At 35.7% G+C, this 21,417-nt stretch overlaps 1 protein-coding gene across 2 annotated transcripts in view; it reads left to right on the top strand.

The window, feature by feature from the left end:
• The window catches only part of LOC148678261 (uncharacterized), a 46,988-nt gene extending 29,006 nt beyond the window's left edge, over nt 1–17,982 (top strand). For both annotated transcript variants that reach the window (XM_088633119.1, XM_088633118.1), the window contains exon 11: nt 16,078–17,982. The gene's annotated coding sequence lies outside the window, so the exon portion shown is untranslated. The remainder of the gene's footprint in view (nt 1–16,077) is intronic.
• The last annotated feature ends 3,435 nt before the right edge of the window (nt 17,983–21,417 follow it).

Raw genomic sequence — 21,417 nt, 5'->3', positions numbered from 1 at the left:
AGTGAAATAATATAGTTTAAGATAGAATGTTTTAAACCTGCAAAATGCACTTCACTTAGTATATTCTATTACTGTACAAAAACAAGAGTTCTCGTACTTCTGTGTTTCTTATGAGCAAAATTAATCAAAGTGTTTTCAGCTGCTATGTTTGAAACATGCAGATCTAACTGCCAAATGAGACCACCTTGAATGTTATTTTTTGCTTATCACATCTCAGAATTTTCAGTAAATTTGTGTTTTATTGCAATGGATAACTAGTGCAAATGGATTTTGATTACAAACAATTCACACTGTATTGTGGGCCTGTTTCACAATACTGTATTGCCCTTTGTTAGAAGTTTTAGACATCAATAACAATAATCAATGTCTTGTTGTCTCTCATGATTTGGTGAATGTTGAAACTATAGCAATAACATGGTTTATTTACTTAAAATAGTCTTGATAATTTTAAAATGATTTCTTGAGTACAAACACTAGACACATATTCCACTGTAAAGATGCTTCTTCCACAATATACAGGAAGCTACTGTGTACAATGAACTACAAACTACTGTCTAACCACTCAAGTCTCTGAAGCCCTGAATGTGTGCAGAGCCGTGTCTTAACAGCTTGCACTTTTGTACTGGCAGAGTTGAGCATGTCTGTTTTTGTATGATCTTTGATCTAATCTTTAAAAGGTCATCTGCCAAAATGAAAGCACCACCAAAAATCAGGCAACTGGATGTGAGCAAAGTAAGAAACTGAGGAATATTAAATAAAAAAGCAGTTGATGCAAAATAAGAAATTAGATTTTACTACATATTAAAAGAAGAAAAGTAAAGAAAAGTGATCATGACAACAAAGTCCCTTGCACTTCTACCACCTGGTTCTGTGATGGCTCACAAGCCAGTAACTGAACACAAACACCCTGTGATCCCAGTGACGAGGGTAATTGATGAGACTCAACAGCTCATAAACTGGATAATTAGGCCCCGCTTTCCGTATATTATTTTCCAATAAGAGCACACTTTGATGTTTAAGGACTAGCATTGTAAAGCTATATTTCATTAACATGATCATAATGGACCAATTCATTCTCAAATATCACTGAAAATGGCTGACTCCATATTTGGATTTGACTGGGAAACTGGGGAATGTAAGTCTGCCGAGCTAGTAATCAGACTGTTTTTTTAGAAGCAATTTATTTTACCAGTAAAATGCCCAGATTCACAGACAGGATAAGAGTCACCAAGAAAAAGAAAAAGGCTGTTTAAGAAACTACTCCCCTGGGTGGGAGTAGCAGCAGTTGGTTCTCAAACAGCAGCAATAGGATAATCCACACCCTTTTGGAGCCAGACAGAGCTCAATACAAAAGGATTATTCTTAATGTCAAGTAACATGAACTCAAGCTTTTATAGGACAGAAGTTTGATCTGGGTCTTCTGCAGTTTAATGTTTTACAGAGTCTCTTTTGGAAGCTGATTTACAGCTTACTTGGTACTTGGGAACCTGAAATTAAAGTATATTCTGTAACAGAGATTCTAGTTTGAGCACTTAAATTGTTGAAAAGAATTTGTATTGATTGTCAACATTTACGAAATAGATTAGTATGGATTCTAATGACTAAAATAAGGAGATTGTGGAGAATTTTTGCTGTCATTTTAGGTTTATACAGCAGCATTCAAACATGTTTTGAGTGGCATTTACAATTCATTCATCTCCTGTGATAATTCAGACTATAAAAGGCATGCTGAAACCATATCACCAGAGACGTCTTAGACAATGATACATAGGGCCTGAGTTTTATCAAAGAGTTTACTGCACCGTTGGATGGTTTTGGACATTGCTCATATATTCCAATGGTCTCTTATGAAACAGTTTGCTTAGGTTTGCTTTAAGAGTTAGGATAAAAATCTGAATAGTTTATTAAAAGTACAATAAATGATGGGATTGGCAGCTGATGGTATCCAGTTGGTTACAAGGAAGGCTGGGGTATACAACTCGGAATTCTGACGGGTGGATACTAGTGATTTTGGAGGCTCCAATGCAAAAGACGGTACACCTTCACAGCTGGTAAGAGTGCCAAGGTCTGCTGAAGGTGAATAAGACACAGAGCCACTACCACCACTGCTCTGAAAACAATCACGGCAAAACATCACCAGGCAGGGAACTATGGGAAACAAATCTCATGTTATTCTGTTTCTTCTCTGCACTCCCCTACAGCGACTTTAGTATGCAGCAATTCAGCATGAAGTGTTGTACCATTTAAGTGGAATTGTACAGTAGGTTTTATTCATAATCATCATTTAAATTCTTCTTCCTCCTAATATTTATCATTTATTTATACAATGAAATAATTGTATAGCAATAGCCAAATAAACTGATTTAAGAGATACTATTTTGTCTGGTATTCAGATTTATATTTGTCTCCTTGAGGAGAGGAATGTCATTGTTTTTTGCTGAGGGAATAACAATTTGATTCCAATATCCTCAAGAGAGTAACTAGATAGATTCAATTTTAATAATGAAGGAAATTGCTGCCAGATGTTTAGTGTAAAAATCTTTTCTCTGATTAACTTGTTCAGTTTATTTACATTAAAGTTATGAATCGTTTGTTTTCACCTGCAGTATTTACCTACAGTAGGTAATCAATTTTGTATATTGATAGGAAATCTTTTTGCTGCTCAGTAGTATCTACCAAATAAAAATGTCACTAAATTTCTATCTTTTTTAAATGGTGTTCTGGTATTGATGATTATTGGTATTGTTTTAAAATTGTAACATCTTGTATGTTATAAAACAAGAACTGTAAGCCCTTAACTTTTAGTCTGCTCTCATAAATGAGATTACATGGTGAATATTATACAATTTAGCAATATAGTTCTGACTTCAGTCATGGACTTCAAGGTGAAACAACAGTAGGACTGTCTTTTGTGCCTTAATTATAGTATTTTCCACTGACTCAGTCTGGAAAACCAGGCTCTATGCTCTGATAATGTCTGCTATTTCTGTGCTGCAGTTTATAGGTGGGAGGGATTTAATGTGTGCTGAGGTGTCCTGACACCCAGCGGAAACAGGTGGTGTCGCGGAAAAGCCACATTATTTCTGTACACCCCATTACTTATAATTTTTTTATTAGAATCTTATATTTTCAATTCATGCAGTAAGATGAAACTCATGCTTCAAAGGAGAGTCTGTGTTGGTCAGTGGGTAGCTGTGTGGGGCAGTTGGAGTTCTGGGTTTGGAAGATTATGGGTTCAAACTCCTGGTTGACATGCAGTACTGCTATTGTGCCCATGAGCAAGGTATTTCACCTGACTTGCTCTGGTTATTGCTCCAGCTGTATAAATGGGTGCTTTGAATACAATTGTCTTCCAAATATATTACTAGTAATAGTTCAGATCCCTTATAGCTCAGAAAGGAAACGTATCAGCAAGCTGAGAGAACACTGAATACTACCTGGGCTGAGCTACTTACCATTTGAGGTCCTAGAATTTGGTTCCATCATGAGGGGTACAGGTTATTGGGCCCTGCATCTGAACTGCTGTCCTGGTAAATGGGACAGGCTAGCAACTACCAAGGGACTTCAATCACATTGCATCTGTTAATGCTCTGTATAAACGAGTCTCGTGCTCTTCATTATAAATAAGAATTTGCTCTCAATTGACTTGTTCAGTCAAATAAAGGAAGAGACAAAGAAGCATGTGGTTTTGAAAAGCAAAAGGCTAAGTCTAGACTAGTCTCACTTTCTACGTCAGAGATTGCTCTGATTGATCAGGTCTCTGTAGGACCAAAAATGTTAAAAGAATACTGTTCATCAAGGCTCAAAATAGTTTCTGCCTGATGTTCAGTATCTAATCACAGAGTGAAAAGCCTGAATGGAAGTATTTGCGGAGGAATTTTGAGAACAGTCTTTAGATTTCCCAGGTCATGCAAGACTGCGGACGATTAAAAGCTGACTATTCCAAACTGGGGCATTGTAAATAATAAAAAATTAAGACTGATTATGATTTTTATACATACTGTAAAAAAGGAAATAAATAAAAAATAAAATGGGTTTCCTTTTATTTCACAGCTGATAACAGACTATAGCAAATATAGAAGAAAATAAAATTTCATGAATACAGCAGGACACTGCAGTACTCATGTTTGTTGTACTGCAGTACATACAGTACAGTATGTTTCATTATGGATTATCTGTGTTTCAGTGTAAAATATATTAAAGCACTGTCACAATACTCAATGACAGGATTAGAGGATGTACAGTATATAATATTGGCTAAGAATGAATGTTATATATATCTAAAATCTTTCCACACATGGAAGAAAATGTCATTACTTTACAAATTAAAAGCATTGTGGTGTGAATCAAATGTGTTTATACTGACATGCACATACTGTATTAGTAGTGGAGCAGACAGTCTGACTTTAAAGTGGGATTAGATTTCAGTATCACAGTGTCTGAGAAACAACTGAAAATAACACAATTTCACACCATTTAAACCATTACTTTTAACTTTACATTGAATCTGCTGTCACAGGTCTCAGAAAATGTCATCAGTCAAAAAACCTTTCTTTTTGTAATGAATATATCTTTCTATACAACTGAACTTCTGTTCCTTTACAGTGATTCCAGTTCAACTGATTACTACAGCACATATTTTAAATTGTTCTTTCATCTTGTACTCTGTTCAATGCTATTTGTTTATTCTTAACATTTTCAGAGTTCTGTACTGCTGTACAACTTACCTAGGCAGTATCTCACAAAGTGAATAAAGGTTGATTTCCATTTAAAAAACTGAATTTGCAAGTCAAGCATGTTTTAAATATACTTATATATATTTAAAAATGTTGAAGAATTAGGAATTAGGATAGGACTGGAAATAGGATTTCACTGAACTAGAATTTTGTTTATGGAAATAAGTAAGTGTTGTAAGCTGTTCTTTACTTTCATATAATCACAATTACCAGAGATCTAAGATTCTCAGACCCACCTATTGCTGGCTGGGGTTCATGAAAGAGCTGGGCCAGCTTTGTGTGTTTAATGTGTTGTGGAACAGCAATCACTGACTGATGATTTCTCTGTAAGGAACAATCCTTACACCTTTATCACTCTATTTTTACAGCAGGGAATTTAGAGCAGGCAAGATGATAACCTGATCGCAACAGGCAAAGCAATTGTCATACTGTATATTAGACTCAGTTGTGAGGAAGAAAGGATTGCAATATGGCTTTCTCTTCTGACTGCTTTACAGCTGTCAGTGTTCATTGCTTTTTTAAGCACCTTTGCCATCTTTACCAGTCAGTCCCAACTGGATGGGCTCTGTGCTATATATATTTTAGCACACAGGGCAAAAAAAGGTTGAGAAGTTAAAAGTTAATATTGGACCTTGTGCAGGACACCAAGATATTTCTAGGACATTAGCGGGATTCCTTGATATGTGGTACTGTAATTCAAAGCCAAAAAATTGGCTGAAGAATTTTGGCAGCTAGGTCTGATCCCAACAGACTCAATTAATGATCGTGGTGGATGGGACGTGTGAAATTAGGCCCAGCTCCAGTGGGATGGCCAGGAGGGTAAGGCCCCCCTTGAGGTGCTTGTTACTCCCCCCAAGAACATTTCTAGAGCCCACCTCCTACACAGTATTAATTTAAGCTACTGGAAAAGTCATTGGTTCTCCCATAGGATAACACCATGGCCAGGCAGAAATAAATAAGAGATGCTTTATCAGAGCAGAAAGTCAGCAGAAAAAGTAGATATCCTACTCTCCACTATCTCAGCCTAGGAAATAAAAAAAGAGCAAGGCACCCCCAAATAATGTGTTGGTCATCCTTAGCAACATAACCTGGTCTGTGTGAAGTAGCAGCTTCTTACAAAAATATTTTTAGCTGCTCATACTAGGTTGTTAAACCAGGGATATTCTGTTTAATTTGCATCCAAAGTTCACACACAAGTTCACATTATCACATAAAATGACAGGATTTGGTAGCTCTGGAATACAGAGGTCAGGGTTCTAGTGGTAATTTAGAAGTAAAATCATGGTCATTGAAAGAATACTATCCTTAACCTTGTACTGGCATATCTGGCCGTATCAGAAACAGCTGTTGCCTAAACTAATTAACTGACCCGTACTGAGATGTTAAGCTGAATGATAAGACACTCGGCAAATAACAAAGCTTATGAATGTTCCCATTGAGCAATCAAAGAATGGTAAAATATTTGCTGGACACACATGCATTTACAATATTATAAAAACACACACAGATCGCATTACTGTTGAAAATTTCTAATTTCTCCAATATTTTTCAGCAATTGCCCAGCAATAGGTTTTGTGTGGAGAACCTGTTGTGTTATTAAAAGGCATTGTCATTGCAATCGATCCACCATTATTTGGTCACAGTTTGCTTGCATGAAGAAGACTCAGACCACTAGTGGAGTGCTTGCATATGCAAGCTGTTATCCACCTGTCTCCATGTTGACTGTGTCAACAGAAGTCTACTGCTATCCTTGAAATCAGTCCCCTTATTTAGCTGTTAGTGCCTGATACCAGAAATGTACATCGGGCTCCCTCCTCACCCACACCATTTGTGGCAGGAGAGAGTTAATAAAATGATGTGTTCATTTAGGGATTATAAAAAAGCATATCCAACAGAAGGTGGGATTAGTGCCTCATATCTATGCATTTCGTCAGGTCTGGTTTCAAGGGAACACTTTTACATGCCATGTAATTTTTAAACAGCAGTTCAGGAGGAGGTCAAATTCCTAATCTCACCCACTTCTGCAGTCTTACACATAAATATCTCACTTCCTTTGTGCGCATCTTTTTTTAAACCATTCCCTCCGTCCCATCGTTACCCTTGGAGAATCTAACTGGCTCATACCCCACGAGTAAGAAGGGTCTTGAAAGCCTTCACCTTATACTGTAGTCAGGTAGACATTTCCTCACCAAGGTAAGTTATGCCAAATTTTCTAGATCCCTTTAAATTCCATTGTCTCATCACATTCATGAGAATTTGAGCAGAATACTGAAATCCGTAATGGTCCTTTGGTTCCTTCATGCAGATGGCGTTCTGGCCAAACCATGGATAACTTCAGAGATCAGAATGTGCAAGATTGCATTGTGGGAACCCTGATCAACTTTGACCTTGAAGGTCATGGGTGGAATAACAAAATACTGTATACAGGAAAGCAAACAACAGTAGGTAGCTTTCTTCAGTGAAGCTTAAAGAGAAAAACATTTGCTTTGTTCTTCACTGTTTCCATAAAAACTTAAATGCACACCTGCACATATTTGACCACAAAGACTAGGAGGCAACGTGTACAGGAAAGCCCAGCCTCTAATTTAAATTTTTACTGTACACAGTAATTACACTTCTCTATTATAAATCTGGTAATAAACCTGCAATAGTGAATGAGTTTCTCAGGCTCTTCTATGCGGAGGACTACTTGATTAGTTCCCAGGCATTACTAAATACTTACTCTGATATTAAGAGAAATTAATATTGGGGTGCTTTCATTGACTCTGCAATGAAATCTCAAATGTACAAAAGCCTGATTACTGAGTACTGTATAGTGTGACCCTAGACTGAAGTAGGACTCTTTTAAGCAAGCATATACTCAAGCAATAAAGTGCAACAAATGCTATTATTTCCATTAGAGCCTGAGAACATAAAAATGTTTCAAACGAGTGGAGGTTGTTTGGCCCATCTTACCGTTAGATAGTTCATTTTACTGTGCCAGAACCAATTTTTGAATCTAATGACTCACAAGCCTATTAATATATTAGCAGAACATTAAAAACTAGTAAATGGGTGGATGAAGATTAAATAAAAAGTAGGCATTCTAATTGAACAGCATATGCTGGAAAGAGATTAACTCATTTCCTAGAGGAATAAAATCCCTGTAAACCAATTGAACACATGGGATAAGTGCCTTCAATGGCTCAATGGTGTAGACTTTTAAGGCTTTTTCCATCAACAATAAGGTAATTTTCCCCAGATAAAACATTCAGAGGGTTTAAGCAGTTAAGTGTTTCATTGGTTGGTACTTCCTGACCACACATGGCCTGTATCCACATTATTAACAGAAGACTCCTGGGAAGAAAGAAGTGTCTCCTTCCTGCTCAGGTTCCTTGATCGTAGTTGACCTTCTTCAGCAGAGCTAACTGGAAGGTCATTAAGTCCTAATTAGAGGGCTCATAATGACTGCGAAGAGTGGGCAGTGTTCTAAGGTTCAGTGCAGTCTTTCTCCACATTCCCAGACAGAGCAAGTCCCTGCAAAGAAAAGCTGGACTACCCTAAAACCCCAAAACTTGAGAGGTGCAATATTTCTGAAGAGACAGTTTAATTTCCTCAATGGATATTTTCTGTTCCCCAAGATTTAAATGTCTAAATAATGGCCATACTCACTGCTCACAAGAGTAATTATTTTGCCAGCTCAGCTCAGATTTTGGATTTATTTCCAGAATTCTGTAAATTATACACATTGCCATAAACATAAATATGCATAATCAAAATAAAAATAAATTCTGACTTTTGTTTTTTTACTGCTGTCACTTTACTAATGGTAACATTGTATTTAGATACAAATGAATAATACCAATCAACCCCTAATCTACATTCATTTTCTTCTACAAACCTACCCAGAATCTTTTTTTCAGACAATGTTTTAATGAATTATTTTCTGTGATACATTTTGACCTTTGTGTTTGCATTTTTAGTTATCTCACAAAAGAGCATCACCCAAACCTGTCAGGATTTTTTTGTCTTTTGCATGTCAGGCAGTGATGTGGCAGATGCCTGCCAAGTAATATAAAAGACAAGAGATAAAATGAGCCCCAGGCACTAGAAACTGTAAATATTTTCATTCATAGTATATTGCTCTTGCACCAATAGAAGAATTTTGTTCTAAGGGAAGCAGCAACACTTTGCCTTGTAGAGAAAAATCACACCAAGAACACTCTTTACTAAAGAGGGAATGCAGTAAATGACGATCTATGACTATCTATTATTTTAGCACATGTGAGAAACATGCAGAAGGCAGTATGACTGATGGACTGCCTCTTACTGGAATTATTGTAGCGGTGATGTTGAACTGATGTCAAAACCAGAATCCTTTTTTTTCTGCATGAATGTAGTGAGACGCTCCAAGAGCTGCATCCCTCCTGCAGAAACAGGATGCACAGCTGTTGAGAGGTCACCGTGTCCTCACACAAAAGTAATTACTTGTCAGTGGGCAGTTGTTATCATTATAATCTGCAGCTTCTGAGATCTTTGAGGTTTCAGCTGTAAATACCAACATGGTGCTTAATGACACTTTAGTATATCTTGTTTATGATCCAAGACATTTTTATAGCAAGTTCTGATGGTAAGAATTAAAATGACAAAGTATTAAGTGTATTCAAATTTTCATATTAGGGGCCTGTCAGTAAAATTAAAAATATTTTATATGGTAATGTCCTTTATCACATAAAGCCTATTATTGTACAGCTGCCTAATAAATACTTTAATTTTACAAATTTTATTTATAGATGTGCAATAATCATTTGATTTACAGCAAAATAATGTTTAAATGTTCAAGACTATAAGATATCTTATACTGTATAATATCTGTGTATAGACACCCTCCTTTCCATCAGTCCCTTATGGTTGTTGAGGTTTGATATAGTTTTGAAATACAGTAAGGTTCAAATTGTAATTTTTTCACTTTTTACAATTTATTCTATGGTAAAATCCCCAAAGTTTGGATTCTCTAGAAAAGATTCAGAATTCAAAATAAACAGATCAGAGGACTGGAAAATGACTTCAGTAAGTCCTAGAATGCTGACATGTGTCTCATTCACTGGGACAAATACAGAAATGTGTCTCATTTTTTGATACGTGCTCTTTTTTTCCAACACTATTATGCTCAGATTCAGGCCATCATCAAGACACATGCAAGAAAAGACTATATACAGTATAATCCATCCATTATATGCGGGGGAGCCAGAGCCCATCCCAAGAAGCAATGGGAGCAAGGCAGGGTACACCCTGAATAGGACACTAGTCCATGGCAGGGCACTCACAGATATCAGTCCATTATAGGGAAGAGACACACTTACACCAGGGTATATTTTGCCAGAAGCCAATTAGCCTACCAGTTTGTCTTTGGACTGTAAGTTGTACCACCATCTAACTGTTGCACCACAGTGCTGCCCAAGATTGTACATAAAAACGGAAATTATTATTATTAGTAGTAAAAACATGTACTGTATACATAGTAGTAATAACATGACATTTTGAACAGTAGTTCAGGAGAAAGTCACATCCTTATCTTGCTCCCTTCCAGTCTCCTGTGTATAAGTATGCCTCCTGATCTTTGTCGCATCTCTGCTGCTGCAATATCTGCAAAAGATAAATGCAAAAGAGAGATGGGACTTATGTAAAGTTTTTCAAGGTTTTTTTTTGGAGTCTATATAGTATAGTTTATTTAGTCTGTATAGTTATGTATAGTACAGTCTAGTTTGTGAGGAGATGATGTCAAGATCAATTAAGATTAAGGACAGCTGAGGCCCTAAAAATATCCTTTTAATGTTTTTGATTCTTAAAGAGCAGCATTCATCAGCAGTTCAAAATGCATTTCAGATGCTACCTAACATGCTGCTCAGTAGTTTGAGGTAACTTGCTTAGCTAACTGAAAGTATGAGGCTGAACGAACCCCAGCTTTCTTCAGGAAAGCAAACCATTACCGACTGTGCTGTTGCTACCTGGTCACTCTGCACTCTCCAAGCTGGTTCCAGCTTCCTCATCCTGTGGCCAGGAGGTTGTCCCTCAGCCAAGCAGGTTAAATCAAATTTGCTATGAGTAAACAATCCAAAAACATTTTCAGTGCAATTAATTCTGGGGTGTGGCTAATCCTAGTGAGCTGTGGTTGGGCTTGCAGTGTACAGATCAATGGTAAGAGTACTTGTCTAGAAAAACCCAGCAGTGGCATAGCTGCACCAGGACTGTGTGCAAAACTGTTAGTTGGAGTATCCTCAGCCTGCCTACTGCGACCTGCATTTCTTTGAGATTCCACACTATGAGAAGATATCTTTCCTATCCTAGACACAGACATTCCAGTGAAGGCATATATTTGATAGCAAAAGGAAAATTGTGTATTCCTTGTTCTTCTTGATTATATGAGTCTCCACTCAAGCAGAGAGGGTGAAATTGGTCACCCAGTATTTGGATTGTAACATATGTTTGTTTCTTGTGTCTCTCTTTTTCAATTTTTAACTTTGAGAATATGTGCTTGTTCTATTGCAGAGATAAAAATGTTTTCAATTTCCTGTGGTAGAAGTTCATCATCTGCACGTTTACTCCTGTGTTATGGGTTGTAGCCTGGCAGCTGATAAAGGCCTTACAATCAGCTTGTGGCTATGCTGAAAGCAACACAGTTCCCACATTCTTCATCTAAAATAGGCAAGACTGAAGCCAGTTTCTACAGTACGGTGTTGTCTGTCAGGTGTTGACCATAGTTTAAGATCAGTTACAGCCACAAGGCTGTTTTTTTTCCCTAAGCAGCACTTAGAAATGCCAGTAGTTAGGCAAAGGAATGTGACAACAGCCTGTTCATGCAGACATGCCTAACCATGTCCTACATACTACCAAACATTCGTAATTGAAGTTCTCAGCGATTTGTGTCTTTTCTACTCCCTGCCTGTAAAGACGATAGACTGTAGAGAAAATGTATTTGTTCAGAATCATTTGTATTTTCTTAACAAAATACCTTCACTCAGTCATCAGACTCTATAAACAGAAAATACTTAGCTGGGTTTTCTATGCAATTCATAGCTAGTCCACCACATTCTTTGAACTTTTTACACACAAAATCTGCATGAATTAACCTTCTTTTGTGATGAATGTCTGTGGGATTCACACATATTCTGCATCAAAGTATTCAGCAAGTAATCAGAGGATTGCTTACCTGAGAAGGTGACCATTGATATAATATATGTTCTTGTCACTTTGAGACACCCTTCAGTTAACCCATCTCACCTTGCTAATACCATAGCCAGTGAGGGGTGAAGTTTCTCAGCAGTATGTTTTCTTATTTCTTTGCCCCTCAGTACTTCAGGCATCTCTGGTAGGCTTGCAATTTTGAAGTGCTCCCTAAACATTCACTATACTGAGTCCAAAACACAGTTTTGAACACTTTTTGTTATTGTTATTATTTTGTTGTTTGTTTGGTATGATTCAGAAACAGAGCAATGAACTTGTCTCACCTCTGCCTCCCCTAAAGAGAAGGTTATAGACTCCTAAACCATTTGAATGTTTTTACACACTGTAATTATTTTACTACAGGTTGTAAAGACCCAGAGGTAATGGACCTGCCTAATGTCTACATACCTCCAAGAATCCTTCAAGAAAACATACCTAAAAAACCCATGGTCTTAGCTGCATTGCTATAAATTAGAGGTTTATTTGAACAAAACCCAGAAATCTAAGTATACATCTTAGTGAACATTAATAGGCTTAATCTTCAATTTATGCCTGATTTAAATGTGGTAACCAAATAAATAGGATATATTTTGTTTTACCAAATACTTTGTTTTTAGTCCAATCAAGGATCTTATTCCAGTTAACAGGACAGTGATTTTAAAGATAATTGCATCTGTAAACATAAGTAACTTCGGATATCACAATTACCATCACTTTCAATATCCACTTTATCCAGTTCAGGGTCATGGTGACCTGGAGTCCAGCCCAGCTATCATTGGGTTCGAGGCAGGATCCAATCTGGACAGTTCATCACAGGGCGCAAACAGACACAAACACACACACACACACTTACACCAGGGCCAATTTTACAAATCAACTTATCAGCATGTTTTTGGACTGGGGAAGGAAACAGGAGCACCTGGAGTAAACCCATACAAACATGGTGAAAACATAAAAACGCCAAGTAGATAGCACCCCAGAAATTGAACCCAGCCCCAGCCCTGTGAGGCAGCAATGCTATAATATTTTAAGTATGTTTTTGTTGATTAATATATGTTTCTGTTATAATTTTTGATTAATTTTCTCATATTCCTTCTCTATGATTAGGGTAACATAAGAAAATTGTGATTTTTGTTTCCCAAACACAATAAGCTGAGTTTCAGATCATGGGAAGTTGTTAAATCCCAAAGTACTGTATATGTGATTGGTTTTATTTCAGCAACAGGTGAATTTTGAAGCTATTTTAAGCATTTTAAGTATATTAAACCAATGAATATAAATTTTCTGCTGCAGGTGCTGTTCATGAATTATAAAACAGAAAACATTTACACATTTAAATAAGACCCTAAATATTCACTTTTGGGACTTGTTAACAAACAGATGAGTAAACATTTGCATGCTTTAAGTAAAATAGGAGAGTTTCATAAAAAATAAAAGATGTTGTACTTCAAAGAAACACAAAGCAACTTTATTAAGAGAAAGCAGTGCTCAATGAGTTCATTGAAACTAGATATAGTTCCAAAGGAAGAATGTGTCATACTGGAATCAGATTAGTCTACAATTTTATCCAGCATCAGTAAATCCCCATTGGAATGTCTTGTCTTTCACCAGCCAACTCTTTCCTGGGTACTTTGACTTGAGATAGGTATCTGTCCTTTTTGGGTCAGTTTATCCTGGTCTTTAGACAATGGGAGACAAGACAGTGTTTGGTTTAGTTTTAATTTTTCTTTGTGTTATAGAGTCATGGCATCATGGAGATGTTCTGCCCCATATGTTGAAATTGCATATTCCTGCGGGTCTGATGATAAACGCTTGACTGCAGCTGAAACTAAACTACATTTGTTTGTTCATTTTATGTTACACATGATAGACTTTACTGTAACACAAAGAGAGCCCAAGTCATTCTTCATTTTGCAAAGACAGGTGTTTATTAACTTGCACCAAACAATCAAGCATGCTTCATTCTTGTTTTTCTATTACAAACCTAAAGTTGGAAAAAAAAACATCTGCATGCCTCTAAAATAAGGTGTTTTCATTTGTATCCAACATCCAGTACAAACCCAGCCATAGGAAGCTGTTCTTTTCATGCTGCTGTTTCGTCTTTCTTACTTAGGACAGCGTCCTAGTTAAACCTGGATCAGTTTAAATACACAAGATAGATCTAAGGAATCCTATGCTGAGAGAAGTATTCTGATGTAGTAAAACTTCTGGTTCTTTTAGAGTTCAGTCTGCTCAGAAAAAACATCAGTGTGAGGTACTAAGGTTATGATAAGGCACACAATTATACCTCAATATACTAAAATCAAATACTAAATTAAGATAGTCTATCCCATACTGTGAGAAGTAGGCAGGGTGATGATGGACAAAACCCAAAATGCAAAGATAATCCTGAAGTATGTAATAAAGATAAAACACTACTACTCTTCAAAAATAATGTCTTCAGTCTCAGAAATATTTAGGATGTTTTCATTTTCTTGTTAGTGGATCTTTAATACATGCTTTATTAATCTATCAACAATTTTGAAGAGGTTCTTATTTTCCTGGTGTTTATTGTTTGATTTTCCATGAAGTCTATTGTGCACATCTTTGTGTAGGCCCTCATAAACAAATGAAAAGCAGGAGAACGGAGAACGATAATAACCTCTCAATAGCTGTAATAGCAGGACACCCTGAAATCCTCTTATTCTTCGGCCTGGAGCACAAAACCACCAAGGGTCTTTGGAATTTTAGTTAATTGTCCAGATTGGATGTTTTCGTCTAGTTTTGATTACGTGTTGTAGTTCCAAACAACATGCCCGCCTACCAGCTTCAACTTATTTGAGGGTTACCGTTTCATAATCTTATGATTCTGTGACTCTTCTCAGTTGTCAAAACAGACCGACTGTACTTAAAATGTACAGTACATTCCTACTTACATAAGGATCAGTGTGTGGTTACATTCTACTGTACATTCTATTTTCCTACAGTTTGTATTTGATTGTACATCTTATTTGATGGAATGCTTGTATCAGAGATGTATGATGTTATTCAGCATGCATGATTACCTTTGATTTATGGGATACATTCATTCATTCTTCATACAACACATACATCTGTATGAATTTTTTATCTTACCGTGGCATGCTATTCTATGCTATTTCATCAATTTCCCTACAGGATTAATAAAGTATTATCTATCTATCTATGCAGCAGTACAGTTTTGTAAAGGATGCAGCAAATTAGAGTTCTGAAAGAAAACATTACATGAGGGTGAGAAATGAGGTGCTGGTAGGCAGGGGATCTTTGTGGTCTAAAACATAGAATGATTTTAAAAGGACACATTTTAATAACTGTTTTATATTATTGCGACCTTCTGTAAGAAATACAAAGTCTCTGAACCTACGTCTATCATCATTCTGATCTGATTCAATAAAGATTAAGCTATGTAATTGTTACTGGTCTGGATCAATATGCAAAATAAAAGAAAAAATAAATATATGACACTGACAAATGATTTATTTATGGTCTTTTTGGGAGAGCAGAAAACACAAAGGAGAGTAAGAATGAGAGCCCTGTAAGGTCAAAAAGAATTTGTTGGGTTTTTATGGTTAATAATAAATGTGTCAGTTGCTATCCACTAGGTCATAACTAATCTTCAAACAGATGTCAGTCTGTGGGCTGTGTCAAAGGTTGCATTTAAGGAGACAATGGAGGAAGTAGTGGCTGGCTCAAAGGTGTGCTGGTAATGCAGTTTACAACAGTATGGCACATCGATGGATAATGTTGCAGAAGGCATCCTGGGTCTTTCTTCTGAACAAGTGGCCTTTGTTTCTGCCACACACTAAGAGAAAAAAAACTGGAGTTCAAAGAGGCAATCTGAAAGTGTAACATACTGTTTCATAAGCTATATGATTAGAGTTTTTTATCTTTTAAAGATTTTTGGGGGGTTATTTTGACCATGCAGTTTTTCAATCTTTTTTATTAAAAATGCAATGTTTGCCTTAGTATTATAGTGATATCAGCAATCCTGTTAAACATTAGACTATTGTGTGCGTTCCATTGAATATGTTCTCAAAGAAATATTTCAATGTCCCAAGGACACGTTTACAGTATCTTTATGCATAACACGTGACAAGTAATTGCTGTTTCTTCCTTTCAGATGCAAGAAGTTGGTCAGGTAGAAGATGCCCAAAGAAGAACACGTCCAAGCAGTTGTTTGTAAATGAGACTGCAACCTTTTTTTTTATTTCAAAAAGATATTTCATCACTATAATCCACTCAAGTGATTGATAAAAACATTACAAATTTAATCTTATGTTGTAAGGAAGATACAGATTGCATGTGTTCAGCTTTCACTCATTATAATCCATGTGGTGTGACTCAGGAGTAAGGTTTTTATACGTTTTCTTAAAGAATAATAAAAAATTGAATCATTCTATCAAAAGTGAATATTTTACGAATTATGTTTGTATCCTTATAATATATATCCTGTCAGGATATTAATTATGTGACGTTAAATTATATCTAAAACCATTTTGTGCTCTCTTTCTCCTGTGAATGTCACATGAATTGACACCAAAACTAAATGAAACCTTAGTGTCTCCTTCCTGCTCTGTAATGGTGTAATCTTGTACTGTACTGCAGGAGAAAGCTTTACAGCACAACTACTAGCCCCACTTATGGGGAAGTACAGTAGAAAGTGATCAGTAAATTACTCACACTTCAGTGATGAGTATACAGTACTACAGAATGTAGTATAACTGTCTTACATGCACTATTTTGATGGTAAAACTCACTTTATTGACCTCCTTCAATGCATAAAAACAAAGGGCTGTCCCAGCCACTACAGTTGCATGGAGGGCTATCAACAAAGTTAATAATAATAATAATAATAATAATAATAATAATAATAATAATAATTGCTTACACTTACTGTATATAGCGCTTTTCTGGACACTCTACTCAAAGCCTTTTACAGGTAATGGGGACTCCCCTCCACCACCACCAATGTGCAGCATCCACATGGATGATGCGACGGCAGCCATAGTGCGCCAGAACACTCACCACACATCAGCTATCAGTGGGGAGGAGAGCAGAGTAATGTAGCCAATTCATAGATGGGTAAGATCTTACCCTACAAATTTCTCAACTTCAGAACATTGGTCGACCTTTTCAGTCCACTGTAGTGGAATAAACTAATGTACGCTGTGTATATAAACTAAAAGCAAACCTTATCAATAATGCTCAAAGTACATGTTTTATATATACATGCCTGTTATGTGCATCTTTAGTTTTTATTTCTTTGCATTTAGTCAACATTTTGACATGTATATTCATGTTAACTGTGCCACATTGATGATAAACCACATGAAGACACTTAACAGGTCAATTGTTTTGCAGGCAATTATCTAATCAAATGAGTCTGCTTAATTAGTGAACTTTGCCCACAGGTATGTGGCAAAACCAGCATGTCAGTATTGTTATTTCTTCATTAGACTTCGTTGGATTTATTTCTTGCTTACAGGATCATTGGCATGTGCTAAAATCCATTATTCAAAGTTGGTGTTTAATTCCAGAATAATATTTTGTAGATGCTTTTAGCTGCTTTCTGTTTTGATTTGTAGTTGTATGAACTGGTGGACTTTACCAGCTTCTAAAATATCTTTTATGTATGTTTTTTGAGTAAAGCTGATAATATGGGTTTTATTTAGGATTTGTTCTGATATTCCTGTCAGGGTCTTGGTTATGTTAAACTACATTTAAAACCCAAAGGATACTTACTGTGTATTTGCTCTGTGACTTTTGTGTTCAAGCTTCACCATGTTTAATTTCTTTTTTTCCCAATTTTCCCAACAATTTAGAGCTGTTTCTTCTGTCAAAGAACAAACGCTAGGAGATTATTTTAACAATTCATTTATTCTACTGCAAAAAGTGCACATCCAGTGTTTTCAAAAACTCTTTTACTTTTGTATATAGGTTTTTATTAGACATTTATGTGGAGTTAACTAGAAAAGTATCTCAAAATAAAAATACAACGCTATTTTATGAAGCAATGCAAAAGAAATCTCCCCCTTCCAAGAGCCTGTTCATTTTTCTTTGTTTTGTGGTGCTCAACAAAACTCTTCGTATAAACTGATCTTTGGAATTAAAGTAACTTACCGTTAGCTAAACATAAACATCTCTAGAGTTACCTTAGGAACAATGGGCTTTTCCTGCAATACATATTGAGTCATCTAATCAGGAATCAGGAAAATCTATTATTAAAGTTTTGTTATCTAGTAATCTGGAGCTAAGATCATTCTAATGGAATCAATTCTTAGACAAGCTTTTGTGTCAGCGTCACTTAGGACCTTTCTGATTTGCAAGTTATTTACTGTAGCTGCTAATAAAACATGAACATGGATAGTAAGCACCTCTTCTGCCATCATAAATCGGCACACAAGAGCATGTGCAAGACAAAGCCCTCGGAAGATTATAGAAGATGTCTCCTGCTAATGCTAATAGAAGATGTGAACAACCTACATAAAAATATGAACAATAATTAGCATTAAGCTGACTTTGGCAATTTTACAAAGTTACCACATCTTCCGAAATGTTCTGGATCACTTGGGAATCACTGTCACAAATTCAGAAACACACCCCAGTCATTTTCCACACTGGAAAGGTTCATGACGCAGCATGACATCTTACTTCAGAACGGGCAGGTGTAAAGGGAATGTTTTTGATTTACTCATGTTTCTTAGGAAGATTCCCTTAAAATTCCTTTACGATCTAAAAGTAGATCACGAGACAGAGGCCTTCAGTTCATCTTATTAATACATGTTGTTGCACAAACATCAACCCGCACCACCTCTTGTGTTGCTCAGAGTGGAGCCAAACTTTTAAAATAGCTGAAGGATTAGAAAAGCGGAGATTTATGTACAGGTATGTATGGTTTACTTTTACTCTGGTTTGTCATTGACTGCCCATGAAAGGCCTCAGTTAATACAAAGGATACAGTCAGTATTTCTCCATCTGACTGTGTGAGGGGGAGTTTAGGAAGTAAGCTGAGGACTCTATCAGTACTAAACTACTATAGTACAAAACCTTTAATCACAATGAAAAATGGTCTACAACGTGACACGTTTCGGTTATTCATTTTTTTTTGTTTTTAAAAAAACGGAACTTTTTCATTAGAAGAAATATTTTTGATTACCGAACAAAGGAATATTTAAATGTCAAAAATCTGTTCAAAATGGGTTTTTTTTCCTCCAACTCAAGCAGAGCAGTAAATCCTTCATCCCTTCAATAATGAGTATTTAAATTGTTCCTTGCAATGAATACATTTTCAAATCAATCTTACAATATCTTGCTTAAATTCTGCATTTAAGAATGATCTTAAATATTCTCATAACAATATCTTATATGTATTAGGAAAGCTGTATTGAATTTTGCTCTAGGATTAAATGTACAATTTCTGTAGTGTGCAAGTCTGCGTATAAGTAAATCCTCCCATTAAAAACATTTGCTGTATTTACATGTGACGATAAATCAATATTCTAGTATTTCTTGTTGCATGTTAAAAATATTTAAAAGTTATTGAACAACAGTTATTGAAGACATTACAAAGCAATAAATACTTAATGCCTTGCCAGTGTAACTCTGGAAAATATTCAGAAAAAAAAAGGTCAGTGTATGTATAAATATTGTAGTATTTATTAGATAAGAATACAATTCATTCAAGTATCTATTATATACAGTATAGTATTTTCAGACCTTTATGTACAATACAATGGCTTTTGTATGAGTCATTATTTATATTTCATTTTTAAAATGTCACTTTTAGAAACCATACTATAAAAAGAACATTCTAACCTTAGAGGAATAGAAATAAGAATAATTACAGGGTCTCGGGGGATTCAAATATATGCAGGTTAAAGGAACCAAATGTATTTAGTTGGGAACTACAGAATGGAGATGTGACTCAAGTGTATACAAGGGATATATTGTAGATAGATTCTAATCAGGGTCCTCTTACTGTATCAGTAGCAGAACAAATAGAAAGGGACACAATTGGAAAACAAAAGGTAATTTAGAACAGTGAAAAAAAAAATACTTCTTCAGAAAAAAAGTGGTGTGGGTATCTAGACCAAGCTTTCCACTGTGGTGCGTGAAGCTCCACCTTTGAGCTCCCTGGTGGAACGACTGGATGAAATTTTAGCTTCACTTAGCTGCTAAACTACTAAACATGCAAGAAGTGGCTGAATGGCCTCATCTCATGTGAAACAAAAAAAAACTGCAAACAAGACAGGTCTTCCAATTTACAATGATCCATAACAAAAACAGCTTATGACTAGAATGCAGCAAAAGGAAATAACTTAAAGGGGTTTAAATGTTGTCTGCATGTCTACTAGGCAGCAACGTTTGGAGAGAAGTATGATTTCCCTGTTTTCTTGCTCTAAGTATAATGTTTAGAAACATATTTTTTCTGCTTGAGTATTTTGTTAACACTGAAAATAACATCAGCACAAGCACAAAAATATAAAACCTAATGAGTGAGATAGGGACAATGAAAACGTTAGTCAAGCAGGATTTAAAATCATGCCTTTTGCTAACAGATTTTGGCATGTTTTGCCACATGTGTATGCAAAAACTATTTTTTGTTTCAAATCAAAACTTTGTGCACATTTGCCATCTGTCCATTTCACTTTCAGATATGTTGGTTGTGAAAGGTACAGCACAAGTACAAACACATTTACCTCAAAGTAACTGTTAATAGACAGGAATTCCCTGACAGTTGACCACAAACATTTAATAGTCAAATATTATCCTGTTGAGTGAAGTTTCTCAGACATCATTGGTCAGCACTCACTTTGCAAATATCTGCAACCTTTTTCTGTTTACACAAAGGAAAAACAATTAAAAGTATTTTTAATATTAGACTATACAGTTTTTAGAGAAACCAATAAGTCAAGACTTTTCCAAGCTCTCATCAGAAAGGAGAATGAAGTCATTGAAGTTAGTGCGTGGCTCTTACAAACCAGCTGCTGTTTTAGTGTTAATTTCAACTGTGGAAGCTCTTACTAATTCAAAACTCCATTAAAAAAAAATGTTTGTTTTTTAAGAAGTTTCTAATGGGGCTTTTGTTTTTAATATTAATTATAGGTGCTATTACAGAATTAGATTTCATTCAACTATAATAAACAATCTGAATTGAATTTCATACAACAAATATAAACCTATTACTAGGTAATAGGAATAAACCTATTACTTGTTCCTTTGCCTACAAAATATGTCAACTAATACCTAGCTAGGTTTATATATAAACAAGATTCTTATCATTTGTAAGCATATGAAAATATACATAAAGAAACATTTTGTATGAAAAAAGTAATACAGTATATTACGTTACACTTTCCTTTTCATTTAGCCACCAATATTACCTTAATTGTTGACTTTACTGATTGTAAACTGAAATCCATTCAATTTATACAAATTTTATCCTTTTTAGCTGTAACAA

Source organism: Lepisosteus platostomus, chromosome 1 (assembly GCF_059453375.1).
Source record: "Lepisosteus platostomus isolate fLepPlt1 chromosome 1, fLepPlt1.hap1, whole genome shotgun sequence".
NCBI classification, from domain to species: Eukaryota; Metazoa; Chordata; class Actinopteri; order Semionotiformes; family Lepisosteidae; genus Lepisosteus; species Lepisosteus platostomus.
Note: the sequence above shows the minus strand (reverse complement) of the source record. Positions and strands in the feature narration are given on the sequence as shown.